Here is a 19,602-nt window from a genome sequence, read left to right as displayed (position 1 = left end):
AAGGAGCCAAGACTGGCAACTCCTCTCTCCATCCTCCTCTCTACCTTTCCCCTTTTCAAATCCAGATTGTGTTCTCCTCAGTGCTGTAGAGTTGCTGTGGGATCACTTTGCTAAACAGCCCATCCTTTGAAACCAGTGTAAATCAGTGTCTGGATGGCTTATGGTAGCAAGGAGTCCTGTGCCAGTCCTTGAAACAGCAGGAGAAGTTTCCTGACTTACTGGCCACACTGCCATGTGGGCCTGTCATCTAAAATCCCATGGATCAAAGTACCACTTCATCTAAAAGAAGGTCATGTCCCTTGAGGCATATGAGATAAGTTCTAAGGTCCTTCATTTATCCAAAAATCCCTTTTGTCTAATGGCTTTCATGTTTTCTACCCCGTTCAGATAAACTAGATTTGACTATAATCACATTACACTTCCCAAAAGTCTCCCTGGTGATGGTGATTGGATGTGGCACCCTTCACTTTGTACCCTGAGCTCATGGACAGTGTGAGTGCTGTGAAATAGCTACAGTCTCTCAGGCAACTACCTGGTCCAGATGAGAGAAGTGATTTGCATGTACAAACAGCTTAAAAATCATGGTGGACAGTGCTGTGAGACCAGGGTGAATGAAGGCTGTGTTTAAGTTACCTAATCCAAGTCTCCAGTCATTAAACACATTCTAGCCTTGATGTGGTAAGTGCTGTGGGGTCAGTGGAGCAGTGGCTGGCTCAAATGTGTGTAAGCAAAGAGGGCATTGGAATCATTGTGTTAACCACAGGAAGTCTGCTTTTATGTTGATGAAAACAAAAATCAATCATAACTAGCTAATGAATTAGCCCACAGTATCTGCTGTGTTCATTTCACAGTAAATGTGATAGAATCCATTAAGAAACCCTTGCAAGGGGGTCCTGTGCAAAGGCAGTGTCTGTAACATGCAGTGCACACTGCCAGCCCTCCTTACCTCTCTGAAATGCTCCAGGAGTGTGCATAAATACAAATTCTGATCCAAGGAGGATCTGAGAGGAAGATTCTGGAGTCAAGGAAAGGCTTCTGGTGGTTTTAGCAGGGCTTTGTCCCGGAGGCTGGCGTGGCCGCTGGCTGTGTTTGGTTTTACTGGAAGTCTGCAGGGCAGGCCCTGGGCAGGCTCAGCCTGGCTGCCCATGTCAGGAGGGGATAAGCTGTTACATCATTCTGGCAGTGCCGTGTCCGAGCCCATGTGGGTCAGGCTGAGGGCCAGCAGTGTGCTCATAAGGCTGCTTTTGTTGTCTGTGCTCTGAGGTGAGCAGGGAGCTGCTTCCCCTCCGCGTGGCTCGGCTGCCGGCAGCTCTTCCATGGGTTTCTGCCTCACTGCCTTCCTTACATAAAGTGTTGCTAAGTGAGAAGCTGTTGAAACCAATTGTGCTACATGTTACTACATGTTTCTGCAATTCCCATCGCCTGTCTGGTTGGTTTTGCTGTCGAGGAACAGCGGTTAGCTGAGCTAACCAAATAAAAAAAATAGTTCTTGAAGGAAAGTATGGACGTAAGAGAAAATAATCATCTGGCAGCTGTTAGGAAGGCTGTACTTAGCTGCTGGAGAACATATTTCTGAGAAAAGATTGATCTTTAAGTTGATCTAAATCAAGATCAAGTTGATCAATCTAAAGATTGCTCTTTAAGCAAATACCTTTTCATTGGAAGGGGTAACAGATACCAACCTGTTTCAGGCAAACCTCTATTTTCATTACTGCATTAACTGTATACTAATGTCCTATTGACTGAAAAAACATGTTTTCCTAAATATAAATAGTATTTGAATTGAATTACCATCCAAAACCTATGATTAGACAAACAGCTAAATCTGTGTATTTTGCATTGCAGTTACTGCTTTATATGTCTTTAAGACCATGCCAGCTTTGTTTATATTTTAATTGCATGTTTTGCAAAATCTGCTTCAACAAATGATTCATTAGTTTAGAATATTTTATTTACAAATTCAATACAGAATAACAGCTAAGGCTTCTGTTAAAAGTTATGACATGACATTTAATTTAAAAGCGTTAGGTTACCTGATTAAGTGAAGTACAAACTGATACATTAATAAATTCTATTACAGTAGCTGTGATATTTTACAGTAAGCAAGTTTTTGTCTTGACTCATCACCCCACTGGTAGACCAGGAGAGAAAAAAGGTGAGAACAATTGGTACAAATTCTATCTGCAGTATTTTCTTAGTCATGAACCATGTGATAGGATGGAGAAACAGTTGGTGTTTCTCTTTGATGCACAGCTTGTCACGTGGAAGCCCATCAGGACAAGGGCTGTGTGTTCACTGGTGTGATCTTTGAGCCTCCCACTAATGCAGTGCTGCCTGCACAGCCCTGTCTCAGCCTTCAGAGCCACCCCTGGGTGTGTGCAGTGCTGTCAGCTGGTTTTGTGGAAAGTCACTCTCAGGTGCCATTGGTTTCTGCAGGAGGGTTGGTTCTTCTTATATTGGGGGAAACACAGGAAATCGGCTGAAAATTTGGGTGGCCTTCCAGGAGCAGTGCAGTCCCAAGGCACTTTGGGGCTGTACCACTGAGGACACATCAGATGTCTTCACAATGTTTCAGTGATTCTCTGAGCTGGAGGTTTGCTTCTGCTGTGTCAAAGTTTGGGGTGTAATTGCTCACTCAGCTCTTTGCTTCTCCTCTGTGGATGGATTTGGAGGTTGGGGTGTTTGTTTTTGCCCAGCTGTCAATGACAATAGCACCCCAGGAACAGCAGGCTGAAAAAGCAGTGAGATAAAGCTGTTCCCCATCCCAGGACAGAGGGGAGGATTTATTTTGGGGTAACTATACAAAAACTTGTGTTGCAGCTGTCACTAGTATCTCTGCCACATATACATACAAGATTTAGGGACTAACAGACACATATAATCAATTTTGCTTTTTTACTCTTTTGTTCTCACTGGTCTCTAAGTCAGAAATGAACGATTTCCTCAGAAAGCCAAAGAATTTGGTGGCTTCAAAGTGTTAGGTGCAGTATTGGCTGTTCTGAAACACAGACTTGGGAGTATTTGAATATCCTATATCTTCCAGCTTGATTTTAGTGACATGCTGGCACAGAAAGAAATAGAAAATCCTTTTCTAGGTATTCTGCATATCAATTATTTAGCTGAGGAGAGTCAGTTAGGATTCACAAAAGAGAGATTATGCCTGAAAATATCTGTCTCACATGTTTAAAACAAATAAGCTGAAGTAAGAGAAAGAGAGGCTGTAATATGCCTGGGATTTGAAAATTCTTTATAGAATCACGCTGCACAGAACCCCATGTTTTATCAGCTGGTGTGTCAGTGGCTGCAAGAGAGCTGGTCACAATAGGGGATGATTTTGGATGAATGCTGGGGAAGGGCAGTGTCACCAGGACAGGCCTGTTTTACTGAGGGCCTGGGAGGAAGGAGAGATGTGTCCTGTAAAGATGTTGAGATCTGCTGTGGATGCAAAGCTGGAGGCACCACTGGTGTAAAGGAAATGGTGTGATTGAAGGGCCCTGGGCTGGCTGCATGAGGTGGGCAGAGTAGCTCCTGCATGCTTGTACTTTGAGGAGAAGACTAAAACCAAAGCCAGGATCCCTCTGCATCCTGAAACTTTCTAACCTGCCTTGAAATCCTCATTACCCACAGAAGCTGTTAACTCAGCCTGTGGCTTTTCATCACTGCTCCACATCCATCCTCTGTTGTGTCAGTAACCACAGAGAGGAAGACAGTGACTCCAGCCTTCCTCACTCCGTAGCCCTTGTGAAAGAACTGGTGTGCTAAACTGCATCTGCTTTTCTTGAATTAATTAATGCTCTTCTATTTTGTTTTTCCTCTGCCTTGAGAAGGGGAAAAACCCCAAGTTTTCCCCCTCAAATGGATGGTAAAATAGATAGTCAGATCTTTATTACTACTGCAGAAGATGAGGCAATATTTAGAGAGTCTGGTGAAGCATTTGTCTCCTCTCAAGCTCTCCAGAAGACAGTCATCCCTGTTTCAAGTGCTAAGACAATAGTGAATAAAAAGAAAATTCCCTGTTCCAGGGCTATTTTTACCAGAGTGGTGCAGTTCCTGTTCAGTAGACCTATGCCTCTTTATCTACATCACTGATGATATTGGAAGCTATTTTAAGCATTGCATAAAATGTTCATCCAGTCTTTGCTAAAAAAGAAGCAACCAACCCACAAGTCCTTTGTTAAACACTGGTTGCAAGGCTTCAGCAGTGATTTGGGTAGAAAGATCTTAGGCTGAGGTTGTTGAAGCATCTTGCTTTGTTTGGGAGCAGAGGCTGTGTGTGACCTTGGGAAAGCCCAAACTGATGATTGCTCTTTCCTCCCCCCACCGCCTCATTATCCTGAAAATGTGGAGAACACTACCAATATCTATTTAGGGGTTTGGTTCTTCTAATTTGTAATGGCAGCTGTCTGCTGTTTTGCCCAGCATCTTGCACAGAGGGACCCAGTTTGCAGCTGGCCAGCAATGAAATTGAGTTCATTATCTTGTGTGAATGTGATAATGAAATGAAATAAAACACACCTGAACCAGCAAAATCTTGTAGAGTTTAGATCAGGCCTCAGTCACAGTGGTGAGATTTACTGAGATGGTAAATGTCTTTTCTCCTCTTTGAGAAGTAAAATGCTGAAAATGCAATTTAATAATTTCCAGGATTTTGACTTGTCAACTTCCTTACATTTGTGTTTTCACTGTGTTGGGATGCATTCATTTTATGAGATGAGTTTCCTACTTCTGTGAGTAAGCCAGGTAAACATGAGGTTAAATCTCAGACAGGGCTGAGTGTTCTCTGTGTTCCAGCATCTATCTGGATTAGGCTCTTCATCCCCATCTCCTCCTCTGCCTTTTGTCCTGTCAGAAGTATTTTTATAGGTGTGAAAACATATCTCAGGGCAGCCAGAACAAACTTGATGATTAAGCTGGTTTTTATTTGCAGTATCTTAAGACGAAGCCATTTGCCATGGGCTGTTTCAGCAGCCACTGTGTCTCTGGAAATGCTGGCAGGGGCAGCCTGAAGGTGGTTTGGGTACCTGGTTGAAGGTCCATCCCCGGGCTCCAGGGTGTAGGACACAGGCTGGCAAAGTGTATCCATCCCTTGTGAGCCACAGGAGTTCTGTTAGGAACATCTGAGAGAAATTTCAGGGCGGTTTTCAGGACTTCTTATTCGAATCTCCACCATCCCAGCTTCACGATGTTTTTGCTCCCAGAGCTCCTGGTTGCTTTGGCCAGTGAAGTGAGCTGGAGAAGAGACGGAGAGATCGTAGCAAGGCTGTGAACAAGCACCAACCGGTAAATGGTGGAGCTGAGGAGGATGAGGCAGGATGAGGGTTTCCTTGGTTTCTGCAGAGGATGATCTTTGCAGTGGCAGCAGCAGGCACCCCTTGCCATGAGTCACAGGAAGCTTTTTCAGAGGAAAGGTCCAAGAATTGCGTTAGTGCCACTCCGGCTTGTTTCTTCCTGCTCCTTCCAAAAAGCCTTTTTGCTGCCATGTCCACTGTCATCCTTGTCCCATGCAGCCCGCCTTCCTCCATTTCCTCATCCTCCTCACTGCTGTGGTGGTTGAGAGAGTGGGGAAAAACTGTCAGCTCAGGAAAGATGCTCTGAAGTTACTAAGATCTGTTTATAGCAGTGAGGGTGGAATTTCTGTTTGATGCAAGGGTTGATGGATGTGTGAAGTCATCCGGTGGTTGCGGGGGAAGGCAGAAGGGAATTGATTCCCTTTGTAGCCCTCTACCCCCAGAATTTTGGGAGACAACGCCTGGTAATCAATTTGTTACTCCTTCCTGTAAGCCCCTTGGTGCACTCGGGGGTAAATGGGGTTTGTTGGACCTCCCCCAAATTTTGTGGTGGGGAGATGTTTCATTTTCCTGTTGACAGCGTTCCCTGTTGTGTACTCTGCTGTCACAGGGACTGAGAAACACCAGGTTACTGCTGGGGAGTGAACCTAGCTGACTTGTGTGTCCTGAGTGCAGGGAAATTTAATCTTGTCTTCAGTCCTTAAGCGTGTTCTGGGCTCATTGGCTACTCCTCACCGACTGCTTCTTTGCTATATATGCTGTTTTATTACAGACTAAAAAAGCTTGAAAACAAACCAGTTCATCTTTTAGTTTTTCTCATATTTTTTAAAAAAATTCATTTATCTATCCCTCTCCAGCTGAGCTGTTCAGCACCCCAGCTCCTCATGGAACACAGGGTGATTTCCAAATTCACAGGTTCCTTTTCCTACTGAGATTAATGTTGTCCTAAAGAAAGCCTTGGAATAAGGAGATGAGATCAAAGCAGACACAGCAACTGAATAGTAGCAGTAAAACTGAAGTCCTCACTTCACAAAGAACTTGTTTCTGAGCTGAACTGTGCAGTGAATCCTGTTATACTCTTGTATTAGTCCTGAAGGGTTCTTGCTTGCCCCTGCAGTCCTGCAGCACTTCTGCATTTTCCCTGGTTTTATTTCCCCTCGGTGTGAGTAAGCAAATGCAAGGCTCAAATAGCAGCATAGTCAGGCTGGTTCCAACACGTGAACAGCACTAGATAGAAAAATAAAAGAGGTAGAGCCAATTGCCTTCTTGATCTGTAAAGCAGAAAATACTAAATCCTTCCAGACCTCCTTTTTGTCATGTACCATCCATAAACCCCGTTTGGGGTTTGGATCGGCATCACGGCACAACCCGGCTGCGCTGCTGCATGTGTGCAGTGCAGCCTTGTGTGTGTCTGGCAGCAGCACAAAAGGAACCAGCTGATGATATTCACAGCATTAAAGGCCTGATTCCTGGGGACACACTTGGTTGGATGCAATTAAAATGCCTGTCAGGCATTTGATACCAGCAGCCCCTTGACAAACCGCCTGAGCCGCCGCGAGGTGCAGCATCCTATTGTAAGTGGATGATGGCGGAGCCGGCTGCCTTGGCGTCGTTCTCGAAATTTCTGTGGCCAGTGAACTCCCTCTTCCTCTCCCACTCACCCTCTTTTCCTTTTCACCGCTGTGGGGACTTGTGCTAATTTGCAGTTTTCCTTTTCCTGGCGTGCACATGGTAGAGACAAGCTGGTGGCTTGCAGACTGCGTCTGGCTGGAGACAGGCAGCGAGCCGATGGATAACAGCACTCCGGGAGAATGATTGTGCAGCAGTTATTTAAGGATAGGCTTTTGGGGTATGGCAGCATATGAGCTGGTAATCATTTCATTTCAAAAATGTCAGCTTTGTTTGTTTGCTTGTTGAGGATTTGAGAGAGTTGTACCTTTATGCTGGAGCTTTTTGGGTTTTGTCTGCTGTAGATTAAAATCTGTAGCAGTGCACACTGGATGAATTCAAATGAATAGGTAATAAACTTCTGTGGATTTGTTTATACATTGATGCATGCATAGTGTGTGTTATATGCAGACACACCTTCATATGGATATGTTTATGCCTCTTTTGTCTTTGTATGATAGAAGAAAAACTTTTCTCATAGCTAAAAACTGTTTTTCAGCAAAAATTCAGTGTTTTCAGGGCTTTTTTGCCCCTCCCTTTGTTTTGTATTAGCAGATTCTTCAGTGTGTAGCTTTGGACGCAGCGTGCTGATTGGAATCTTCTTGTTCAAAGATCGGAAAGGTAGGATCCCTCTCTTTGAATGTGGGGATGAATGTGGCACTGGGTGTGGGCTGCTCTTTGTTATTTTGTTTTTCCTTTTTGATTTAAACAATAGTTGGTGGTTTGGGGTTTTTTTTTGTTTGTGTTTGTCAGCTTTGCAGAGATTTTCAAATTGTCGTGCCAGGCACTGTGAAGTTATTTTTGATGTGTAAATATATGCTCGAGGTAACTAATTAGCCCTTTTGGCTGCAGCTACCAAAATGTGAGATACAAACCCGAATGCTTGCCTATTGTCTCGTATTAGTGCAGGTGCAAGCTGCCCCCTGTCATTTGGGCTTGTCATAATACTGATTTTAGCACCAGCAAGGACAGGGTTAAACTGGCAGGCTTGTTCCAAGCAGGTACAACCTCTCCCAGGAAAGCAGCTCCTGGTTCCAGCAGCCTGTCAGTGCTGGGTGAGCATCTGTCTGATGGCTTTTTCACATACCACTGGCACTTCAGAAATGATGCCTGCTATCAAAAGGAGGAAAGCAAGCTGGGTTTTTCTGGCAGTGTCATTGCTAACTCCCAGGAGTAGCAGTTTATTGTCCTCTTCCCCTAGTTCCTTTTGGCTGGGGTTGCTTTAAGCCTTTGCCTCTGTAAAGGAAAGAGGGAGGTAAAATGTTGCAGAATAAAATCTCTAAGTTACTTTGTGTTGGACTTCCAGGTGTGTCAGGTAGTTAAGGAATACAGATTTCATTGATTTGCAGTGAGGACTGTGCTAAAAAAAAAAATCCAGGCAGGATTGAAAATCTGCTCCCTTCACCTTGATGGAGAGAGAAAAAGGTATATCCATCTTGAATTAACTTCTCAGGTGCCAGTTCTCACCCAACACCCACCAAAGCAGACATTATGATGATGTTCTCTGTTATGGTGCCCTACAGGTTTCCTATTTCTTGGGTCTGCATTTGGACCTCGAGGGAATGTGTGCAGTCACAATATGCATGTGGCTTTAGTCTAAAGTTTTAGGGGCCTTTTAAAAACCTGAATAAAACCCCACAGAATGTTTTCTGGAAAGGTGGTTATGTTTCACTCTTTGACAAAGCCTGGGCTCCTGAAATGGCCATTGTGTCTCCCCAGACAAGGAGGAATCCCAGGCCAGAACCTGGGCACTGGCAAAGGTGTGGGCCACTGCTAACAGCAAAGCATGCCTCAGAAAGGTGGTGAATAATCAATATCATTTACCCATAGGAGTGCTTGATAGATGCTGTTTCCTGAGGGAAAGCATTGTGGATTTTTCTAGATATTCTCTCTCCTGTTTTTTTTGCATACAATTCTCTTATTTGTTTCCCCTTTCTACACATCTTTCCATTCCCTTGGACTTTGTAGTTTTTCTGTCTTTGGCAGAAGGCTTTTACCTAATAGATTTGCCTGGCTGAGTACAATTTTTTAAAGGAGTTCTTTACTTGCTAGTTTATCTTAGCTGCTTTTAATACTGTTTCCTCCTGGTTTCAGTTTTCACTAGACTAATTGAAATAAGAAAGCCTGGAGTAAATAGTGTTTAAAATGCTTTAATTTGTGAAAAATGCATTTAATGATTTGATTTTAACTGAGACCAAATCCCTTCTCTCTACTTTTAATTTCACTTCCACTGTCCAAGGCAAGAAGCCAAACTGCAGTCTCATTCTGATTTCATTAATGTTTTGCAAACTCTGTCTCAAGGACTAATATTGCTTGCTGGGCTTGATGTCAGAGTCCGGGTTTTGCTGCAGCATTGAAGAAGGGGAAAGGAAGGCTCTCTCACAAATAGGAATGATAGCATTGTTAGCAGGCAAGTAGAACTGCCTAGTTTTTATAGTATTGGTGGATAAAGAGCCCAATTTTTTGGCGATGTGATCCCTTAGATCCCAGCAGATTTTCATCTGCTATGGAAATGTCTGTTATCTCCTGTGTACAGCATCTTATCAGTCCTCTATGGCATCCTTAAAACAAAGAAAGGGCATCAGCTGTTTGTTATTAAATCAGACTTGGTGGAGACTGGATTTTTTTACTACATATGCAAATGCTTATACATTTCTTGTACTTCTGATTTAGCAGTCATTTTGGCCTCCTCCTTTTATCTGGGTTTTTAAGATTCATGTTACAAATCATTCCTTTGGGCTACAAAGAAGAAAATGAGATGTTATCCTGGCAAAAATGGAAATTATTTCAAACAATATAATTTTTGTGACGAAGAGGTAAGGAGCACTTAGGCTGTAAGAGGAGATTTAATTTGAGATTCACAGGACTTAAAAAACCTGTGGCCACAGGGTTGGCTTGGAATATCAAAAAGACATCAAAAGGAAAAGAATATCAAAGGAAAAACATTTTGTTAGCTGATACAAGAGGCAAGAGAAGCCAGAGTGTGCAATGAGCAGCAATGAGGTGTGCTGGATTAGAGTGTGTGGGCTCCGAGGCATTCACTCAGGGTGACGTGATGGTTGGCACCCACCTTCCATTGGACATATGACATGGTGGCCAAATGAGCCAAAACACATGGTGCCAGTTCACCCCCAGGGCTCTCCTGCAGGGAGCAGCGTCAGGGGTGAACTTGGGTCTCTGTGTCTGCTCCTGCCCTCAGATGGTCATCTGGCTTTTAACCCTGCTCCTAGTGACCCTCACAGAGGAGGTAAAGAGGCTTTATGGCTGTTCTAGGCTGGGTCTAAATAGCCTTGGTTTGCTTGCCAGGGTTAGATCACCAGCATTGGTGTTGTCTTGTCCTGTTCCATTACATGGAACAAGGGGTGGTTTGAGCATTGGAGTGAATGGTGCTGACTTTGATTTATGTCTTGTGCTTGATGGTGAGCAATTGTCAGTGATGATTTTCCTGCTGTTTTACTGATTATAAAGGCTGTCTCCTAGGCAAATAGTTTGCTGGCAAATAGGGTTCCTGCATTATGGCTTTTCTTTCAGCTGCAATGTGAGCGGGGTCATTTGCAGGGTCTGCTTTTTCTACTTGAATGTCAGTTTTCATGGGACTTGTAGGAAGGCAGCTACCTGTAACAAAACAGGCTGAAATTGGTCAAGGGACTCAAAAGTTACTAGCTGCAGAGAATATAATCTACATCAAACTTTCAGTGACTAAGACTGGAGCTGGTGCATCCTGATGAATGTTCTTCTATATGCATTTGCATCTTGTGTTCTCTCCTCCCATGCCAGAGCTTCCACTATTCCAGTTTCTGTGTGCTGCCAGCTGGACAGGGCATGGCATGCTCTAGAGCTGCTCTGGCCATTGTGTGTGTGTGCTGCCTGTCTGGAAGGTCAGAGGCATGAGTGGTGAGGTTATGGCAGTGCTTTCTTCATGTAAAGGAAGAATTCAGTTCAATTTTTTCTAGGAAGAAAAGCTTCCTTAATTCTCTGTCAAGCTACATTTAATTTTTAAAAGCTAGGGATAGTTAGACAGCAGGGGTTTGGTTTAGTAAGGTTAGAATGGACCTTGTGTAACCTGTCAAGAAAATAATCATAAAAGCCCAAGAATCCAGTGGAGGATGGAACTGGACCAGGAGCTGGGCTGACATGGCCTCAGCTGGAGGAAGAAGGTGCACCTGATTAGGTGCAGGCCTGTGGTTCCTGTGAATGGCTGTAAAACTTCCAGGTTAATTCCTGAAAGGAATTGTGTCCTCTTTCTCTTCCTTATTTTCTTTGTCTCTAAAACAGACAAAGAAATGCCGGTGTATTTCTCAGGAGAAATATTCATCTTTGCAAAATGATTGAGATCCTTGGTTATAGGAAGCTGTGAAATTTGATCACTAGACTTAGAATGGTGGGTTTTTTCTTGGCTGCAATACCAAAGGTGTTTGTGGTACTACTGCAGTAGCAGTAATAATAAAAAGGTTAAAATACATTTACTAAGATTTGATTTCTCCCAGCTTCACTCATCAACTTAACTTTTTCTTCTTCTTTGCTGCATTGAATTGCATGATGATCATAGAGGTCAGTGATGACATTTAAGATGTTAATGAATAAACAATAATCAATTAATCAGTCCCATTTCATGCAAAGGAATGGCTGTTTCCTGATGGACACTCAGCTGGCATACCAAAGCTGAGAAGGGCAGAGTCTGTGTTGCCAGTAGCATGCTAGGAGAATCCTCTGTAGCAGCAATGCTGCTGACTCATGCTTTACAACATTCCCTGGAACATTCCCTGACAGGCTGGAGGTGCAGATTAACTTCCTTTCCCATCCTGCTCAGGGGATAATTCATTCCATTATTTGCCACCAGGTGAAGCCTCTAGATAGTTATGCACTGCTGCTGTTATCACTGACCTTATATGGGGTGCATTAGCATGGAGCTTGCGAGAAATCACGGGTAATTTATTTTAATACTTTGGGTGTCAGTCACTGCTAAATCACAGGAGCTATTTGCATTTATTTTCTGAGTCATCCCAGTTCTTGTGATAAGGTGATTTTTTCAGTGTATGTGGTTAGTAAACTGCATTTATCTCCATTTTTTCTTACCTAGGTGTGTGTATTTTGCTTAAAAATGCAAATGTATGTCTTAATTGGCTAAAAGAGAATGAATCACATGTAAGGAGGTGCCTTTCTTTGCCTTCTCATTGCTAAGGGGAAGGGGTTCATGACTGCTGGAGAGTAGTGGGGGAAAGATCAGAGGTGTGCATTAAGTGACAGGATAAAAGTCCCTGTATCATCCAGTTCCTTCTGTCTCTGTGGTTCCCAAGTTGCTTCCTTCCACATGCCCAAAGGGACCTGAGCACTCTGCTGCTCCTCAGCACGGTAACATTTGATACTGAGAAGCTTGATCTTATGGTAGAATTCATAGCCCTGAATTTGCTTGGGGAGAAAAAGATACATGGGAGAGCTCTGGGGACTTGCACATCCTCAAACATTTATTTCAGGTGTTTGAAGTGCAGATGTGGAAACAAGGTCACAACACACCTCTGTGGAAAGTTCCTTGACAAATCACTGCCAACTGCAAGCACAGGGCAGCACAGTCCAAGCATAGATAGTACAGCAGAGAGGAGATTCTGCTGAACCGGTGTCTCATTTTTGCTCTGGAGAAGGCCCCTGGTTCTTCCTGCTCTGCAGTGCCAGGAGCTCTGCACACCTGCCTGTGCATTCCTGTGCAGCTGTGCAACCTGTAGTGTTGGTCAGGGTGCTCTCAGGCGCCACGTGAGCTTCTGGCAGCACTGCACAGGCCAGGGGGATGCCTCAGGTTTTAGCTTTTATATTTTTTAGATTCTGTGCTGCTTTAGTGTGTGGGTCTGAGCTTCATATAAGGAGATGGTGAGCTCTCTTCACACAGCAGGGAGACAAAACAATTCCTTCTCTAGCTGAGGACCAGGGGCAACTGATTCAAGTCTCAGTCCCAAGAGCATAAACAACATAGGCTGAAGAAAGAAAAACAAGAAGGATGGGAATTCATCATCTGAAGCTCTAATTGGACAGTTAACTCTAATATGCAAATGGACCAGAACTTATAAAAGCGACAGACCCCGTGACCAGGTGTCCATTTTGTGACCATTTTGGTTCATCTTGGGTGCAGCCCTGGCTGGGCTCTTGTGCTGCCCGAGGTGGATCCATTGAGGCCTTTTAATAAATCCCTGCTTTATTCTTTAACTCTGTCTGGTCTCTGCTCTAGGTCAGCCTTCACAAGGCATCAAGGGACTGCTGCTCTCTTGCAACTGTGTTCTGCACCTTCTCTGAGCATTGGGGGGGCTTTATTGGCATTTCTAGGGTGATAATTTGCAGTATAAGATGTCAGTGGAGTTGATTTGTAGTTTTACAAGCTTAGAAGTCTCTCTTGGCAGGGTGGATTTTCTAAACCCACACCCTCCTCACTCCCCTGTTTTTAAAGCTTGATTTCTTCTTGGGTGGATGTGCAGTGCCTGGGAGAAGTGAGTCCTCTTCTTGGACAGTTGCCATGAAGTATGGCTGCAGTGCAGCTAAGCATATTAACAATCGCTGAAGTAAGAATTGGTGCCATTATTTGTAGAGGTGGTGTTACATAATGAGAACAGCAGTACTTGTGAGGTCAGAGTGAGGCATGGGCAGAACTGCTCACTGCACCAGCCTTCCCTGAAGAAATGCCCTTGAGGCTCTAAATGAGTGAGCTCACTCTCAGGTTCCTGCTATTTGGTGTCCATTAGTAAACATGTCTTTCAGCAAACACTTGTGGAGGTCATTATGGAAAGGTAAATTCAAGGCTAATGTATACAACTACTAAAAGGAGTTTTACAGTTGTATTTTAGCTAGTGCGTGTGTAAAAACTTTAAATACCAATGCGTGTGTAATAAGGGGGAAACTTGAGCACTTTAGTGATTAATTATAGAACAAAAGAGATGGAAACCATGCTCCATAATACAAGTAAGGCATCCATGCAGCTCATAGTTTGCAAGCCATAAATAATTCCCTGAAAGTACTCACTAAAGAATAAAAATCCCCATAGAAACAAAATCAAAAGAGAAGAAAACAAACAAAACAAAGGCAGAGTTCTTTGTGGTTGCCTGGCACTATCATCTGAACTGAGGCGCATCTCTTGGTTCCCATTAATACTGCTGTGTCCCCTAAGTGTTGTGTTTTGCAACTCTTGGAGTGGGTGGGTAGGTGTAAGAGCAGAGTAGTCAGAGATTCTGATCTTTATAAACCTGTTATTTCAATGTGGTGGGATGGCCCTTAGTTCATGGAACTGGCTAGGCTGGATTCTTGGGAGTGTCTGAGTGGGCATATTGTTATTGTGGTGAAGTCCTGTTATTTTCAGTGTTGTTGTCCTGTAACTTTTACCTCAGAATGATATTTACAGGTTGAGCAAAGCCTAGAGCCTACCTTACCTTGTGTGCTGTCATGTCTCATTTTGAGTGTCTGTAGTAAAGACAACGTGTTTAATCTTACTTAGCATATTGAATGGAGGGAACCAGAGCAGAAGGGAGTGTTGAATCTAACAGTTCCTGCTCCTGGGCATTTGTGCTTGGCAGCCCAGGTGCAGGTCAGAAGTCTCTGCACAGCTGCACTGCTGTGGTTTGCCTGCACAAGTTGGACGTGGATGTCTTTAGGCAGGAGGGTCTGCACATGGCCAAAGAAATGCCTCCTGATTCTGCTGTGTCTGTGCTGGTGTTCTCCACCACATGTGGAGGCCACATCTGTGCCTTTTCTGAATGTCATGTCAATTTTTTCTTTTCTCAGTTGTAGAGAGATCTGTGCAGGAAAAATTCCTCTAACTTCAGCTGCTGTGTTTGAAAAAGGGCACACGGAAGCTTAGGGCTGTTGTGATATCCTTTATGGGCAGATGATTGTGGTTCTGCTTCAGAGATGTCCCCAGCACCAAAACCACCTGTGCTTCTGCTGCAGAGATGTCTCCAGCACCAGAGCCACCTCAGTTGCCTTTTGGATTGTGATTAGCAGCTGTGCTACAAAATACTTTCTGGCTGTGCAACCCAAAACTTTTTTGTTATTATTGTTCTTCATATGTTAAAAGTTAATCCAAACCCAGCAGACCAAACATAGTATTCAGCCTTGGTGAATGGCTTTGAAAAATGTTTGTGATTTCCTCCCTAAAATACCAATCTCTCATTAACAGTGGAGAAAAGTAGTGAGTTGTACAAAAGGGGACAGAGTGAAATCATTGCATCCTTGTCCACTTGTTCACCTACACTTTTTTTAGTGTTTTTGTTTGCATTTTTTGGAGCTCTCTTTAATTACAGATAGCCCTTGTAATAACACTGTAGTGACCTACAAAATTCTTTTCTGCAGCATCCAAATGGGCATGAGAAATACCAAAACAAACTCTTCTATCTAATATCAGTGAAGGAGTGCTGGACTTAGAAATATTTTTATAAGATCTGTTGCAGTAAAGTAGCATGGACAGACTAATTCCTGAAACAAATAAGCTTCTTCCTGTAACCAAATATGTGTGTATTTATGTGCATAATCAAATACAATATAGAAATGGATATAAAACCATGGTGTCAGGAGGGGAAGAAAATAGTGTATCTTCTTTCACTCACCCAGAATTTCACTCAATTTAGGGTGGGTTTTTTTTAAACTTTCTGCATCTGTCCGAGGGGAGATGACTGTTTGTATCTTGTCAGGCAGAAAGTTTATTTAGGTGTTCTGAAATACTGTTACTGAGCTAAATTTGAAAAATACTCTTACTGAGCCTAGAGTAGCAACTATGGAATTGACTGTTGACTTGAAAAACCTTAGACAAGTCTTGCAGTGAAGGATAATCTTATATGTGAACATCTTTCACATGTGTTTCTGTTTGAGTAGTTTACTAAATGTAATGAAAAGCCCAAATTCTTCACGTGTATTCTGTCAGAAATATGTTGCCACCTGTTATGAACAGGTTTAAACACAGAAGAGCAAAGAAAGCTAAGTCTCTGTGTAAAAAAGGTAAAGAACTTTGAAGGTTCTAAATACTCTCAAAATTGAGATTAAAACCAAACAATAATAAATGTTGATACAAAAAAAAAATATTTGTATTTAATAGTAAGAGAGGCAAAGAGAAAAGTAGAGAAGAGTTACAAAAAAGCTACTTTAAAAAGTGTGGGATAGGTCATCACCACACTGTGCTTTGCACCAGTTTTGCCTTTCTTTTTATGGGCCTCAAGGTGGGCTACTCACAGTCCGATCCTGTGTGTAGTTTTCAGGTGTTAAAGAATGGCTGTGATAGGCAGACATAATGAAAAAACACTTTTTGAAGCCTTTCAGGTGTTAAGCAGTCATAATGACAAAGCACTTTTTGAAGCCTGTATCTTATTATTAGGCTCTTACACCACCTTTGGATTCTTGTTATGATGCTAATGTGCTTTCTTGCAGTTTAGCTCCTTTCTCCTTAAATCAATAGAAAGAAATAGCTGTATAATAAACTATGCTGTGAGAAAGTAATATATTATGACACAGCTTAAAAAGAGTTTTGAGGATTTCCAGCCATGAGTGTTTATGAGAACTGAACTCATTTTGATTTCCCAGCAGTCCTGTTTGCAGAGATCATGGGGTGTCTATGAAGATGGAGGGGTGCAAGGTGTCAGAAGGTGGGAAGCAGGGACCCTCAGCTCCTGCAGGAAGCTGCTGGGCCTGTCTGAAACGCTGACTGGAATGGCTGTGGCTCATGGGCTGCCTGCCAGCACAAAGACAGTGGCACTGTCTCTGCAGGTTTGCTGTAGGAAGGTTAAGCCTATGGATTGGAGTAATCCTTACAATATTAAAAGCCCCAGTCTTGCAGTGTCTGATGGGGAAGGACCTGTCAGACAGCACAGAAACTTGCTGAGATATCTCTGATTGAGTGTCTCTCACCAGCCCCTCCAATGTGTCCCCTGCATTTTTTTGGTTGTCTCTGGCTGTTGGTTTGTCATCAGCAGCTTTTGCTTTTGGTAAAATGCTCCCCCACAGCAGAAACTGGCCTTGGATCTGAGCCCCTTGGCTGCTTAGTGGAATTAAATCTTTCACTGATCCACGTCATTCAATATTCACTGCAGCCCACTGGCTCTGCCTACCCCAGCTGACACTGGTTTCCTGGTCCTTTTGCCCTGCATCTCTCGCTGATCCTGGATGTGCAGAAAGTTTGTATCTCTGAGGTAAAATGAGGGGATTTTTTTGTGGGTTTTTTTTTGTTTGGTTTTGAGGCTTTTTTTTGGGGTTTTTTGTGTTTTTCTTTTGTGTTTGTTTTGTTTTGGGGATTTTTGTTTTTACATTTTGCTGTCCACAGCAGCTTGTCTCAAAACCCCAATGAAACACTGGGCTTGGCCTGTCACATTTCCAACACAATGTGGCCCTGCCTTTCCCAGAGCTGGGCTGTTTTGTCCCTGGGTCTGAAGCATGTGTTTGCAAGGCACAGAGGCACAGCTTATCACTGCTGGGCAGGAGCATCTGTCCCAGGCTCTGCTCATGGTGTGCTTGATGGAGAATGGGTGAATTGCTAAATGAAAGCCTGGAAGGAAACCCCATGACCTCTGCACCTGTTTTAGGTTAGAGGGCTCCATGGGACAAGAGCCAGCCTTTCAATCAGCTTGTCTGGAGCTGGGCTGGGCATTGGAAAACTACTTATCTGTTTAAATAGACTTGATGGCTATTGTGTGGCTGCCATCTGTCCTATTTCACACACAATAACTTTGTTTTATTGTCATCTTTAACCATGTCTTGCTAGGTCTCTAAACTGCTGGTCAGTCTGTATTCATTATTGAATAAAGAGGCTACCACTTTTTTCACCAGAAAATAATCTTACTACAATAGTGGTAAATGAGCCTTTTCCCCCTGTTTTGGCATGAGTGCCTTTCTGCACAAGAAATGTGATTGATAGCAGGGACCTCACTGCAGCATTTATTATCCTGATTAATCACGGCACTTTAATAGGGTGCTTTGCTTTAAACAGAAGACAGTGACCATCTAAACAATAGCTGGAGCATTAAGTATTGAAAGCCAAAATGCATGTTATGATTTTTTTTTTTTTGTTTTATATTAGGAGCAGGGGAAAAAAGCAGGATTTCAAGGAGAATGAGTGTTGAGTGTGGAGAGCGCTGTAAAAAGTTTATTATCAAGAGTTAAGAGATTTAAGGGCTAACAATAATAAAAATGTAATGGCAAATGTGTAATGCACTGTAAACATGGTTTGTTGTGCCAGTTCAAATAATCTAATCTTGCCATAAACTTCTGTGTGTGTTTGTGTGCAGTCAGCTCTTGAAGGCTTGTCTGCATGCAAAACCCATAGGTGTATTGAGGGGCTGTGGATAATTAAACAAGTGTGCACTTTGTTTGTTGTATGCCCAAAGAAGACTGAGGTTTTCTTCACTCTGGGACCACATCACTTCTCAGTCAGTCTGGCCCTTAGGTCTGCAGAGATTTTGGTGTTATGTGACACCTCTGTGGTATCACTTGGGTACCATGGTTTATGTGGTTTCAGGTTTGACACATGAGCTCCCTTTTGGGAGAGAAATCACTCCCTGGTAAAGGGGTAGGGACTGGAGGTGGTGTTCAAATACTCAGCTGCAGCTGCCTCAGCATGACAGCATCCAGGATGGAAGCAAGTGCCTTCTGTGAGGACATATTCCACATGACCACTGTGTCTTTTCAGCTGGTGGCTGTCATTGCACTGTGCCCAGATGTAAACCAGGTTGGGATGGATTTCTGAAACCACCTCTTGGGCCCTGAACACTCCTGATGTAACAGAATGATCCCTCTGACCACCCTTTTCTTAAGGGCAGGGGAACCCAGGATTGCATAAAGCAGATTCTCCCCCTTTTCTCTCTGTGTTACTTGTGAGGAGTGTGTGATACTGCCCGGAGAACATGGTTCAAAGCCTGCTGGAGCTCAGGTGAAAACTTTCATCAGCTTTAAAGGGTTTTGGATTGGTCCCCTAAGGACCTGCTTTGATCAGTAAAGAGTGCACGGGGCAGATTCAGGTGCTGGCCTGAGAAGGGCTGCTCTCGCTGTGGGGCTGATTTCTGCTGAGGTTTGCAGGTGAGGGAAGGAGAGGCAGGCTGTCTGCAGGGCACAAGGCAGCTGGGCAGGAAGGCATGTCACATGCCAGTTCAAATAACATGCAGAGTGACTTGTACAAAGTGGAGCTTGGGTGGCATGACCTGCTTGACTTAGAACACCACTTCACCTCAGCTGCAGTCAGTCTTCTTCAGGGAGAAGATGGAGTAAACATGCATTTTTTAACAGGTGACAGGTGAGATAAAGATGAGAAAAGTTAATTGGAATTGTCACTGCAGAGCCTTTTGCCAGAGGCTGGCATTATGCTGAAAAGTGACATTAATAATGTTGGCAGGATGGGACAATCTACTGTTTAATATTAACAACTAAAATTCACCTTTTAATTATTCACTTAAATTGAGGTGGGAGAGCTTTGGCTTGCTTTAGTTTCCAAACTGCCATTTCCTCTAAAGTGCTCTTGGCTGCCACAGATATTACTTTAATCCAGCCCTTACATGTGAAAAGCTCTCAGCATTTTGCTGGGGATGTCTGTTCCTTGGCTGATCACCTTCAGTGGAGTAAATTAGTATAATGATCCATACATGATTAATTAGCTAAGGTTTAGCTAAGGTGCAGTTGGGTGTGGATGTAGAGGTGT

The 19,602-nt window shown here is 43.4% G+C and overlaps 1 protein-coding gene across 18 annotated transcripts in view; it reads left to right on the top strand.

The window, feature by feature from the left end:
* The window catches only part of MAP2 (microtubule associated protein 2), a 218,440-nt gene that overhangs the window by 84,321 nt on the left and 114,517 nt on the right, over positions 1 to 19,602 (top strand). For all 18 annotated transcript variants that reach the window (XM_058809930.1, XM_058809931.1, XM_058809932.1 and 15 more), the window contains exon 3: positions 7,512 to 7,577. The gene's annotated coding sequence lies outside the window, so the exon portion shown is untranslated. The remainder of the gene's footprint in view (positions 1 to 7,511; positions 7,578 to 19,602) is intronic.

This window comes from Ammospiza caudacuta, chromosome 8, assembly GCF_027887145.1.
Source record: "Ammospiza caudacuta isolate bAmmCau1 chromosome 8, bAmmCau1.pri, whole genome shotgun sequence".
NCBI lineage: Eukaryota > Metazoa > Chordata > Aves > Passeriformes > Passerellidae > Ammospiza > Ammospiza caudacuta.
This window is presented reverse-complemented; position numbering and strand designations above follow the sequence as displayed.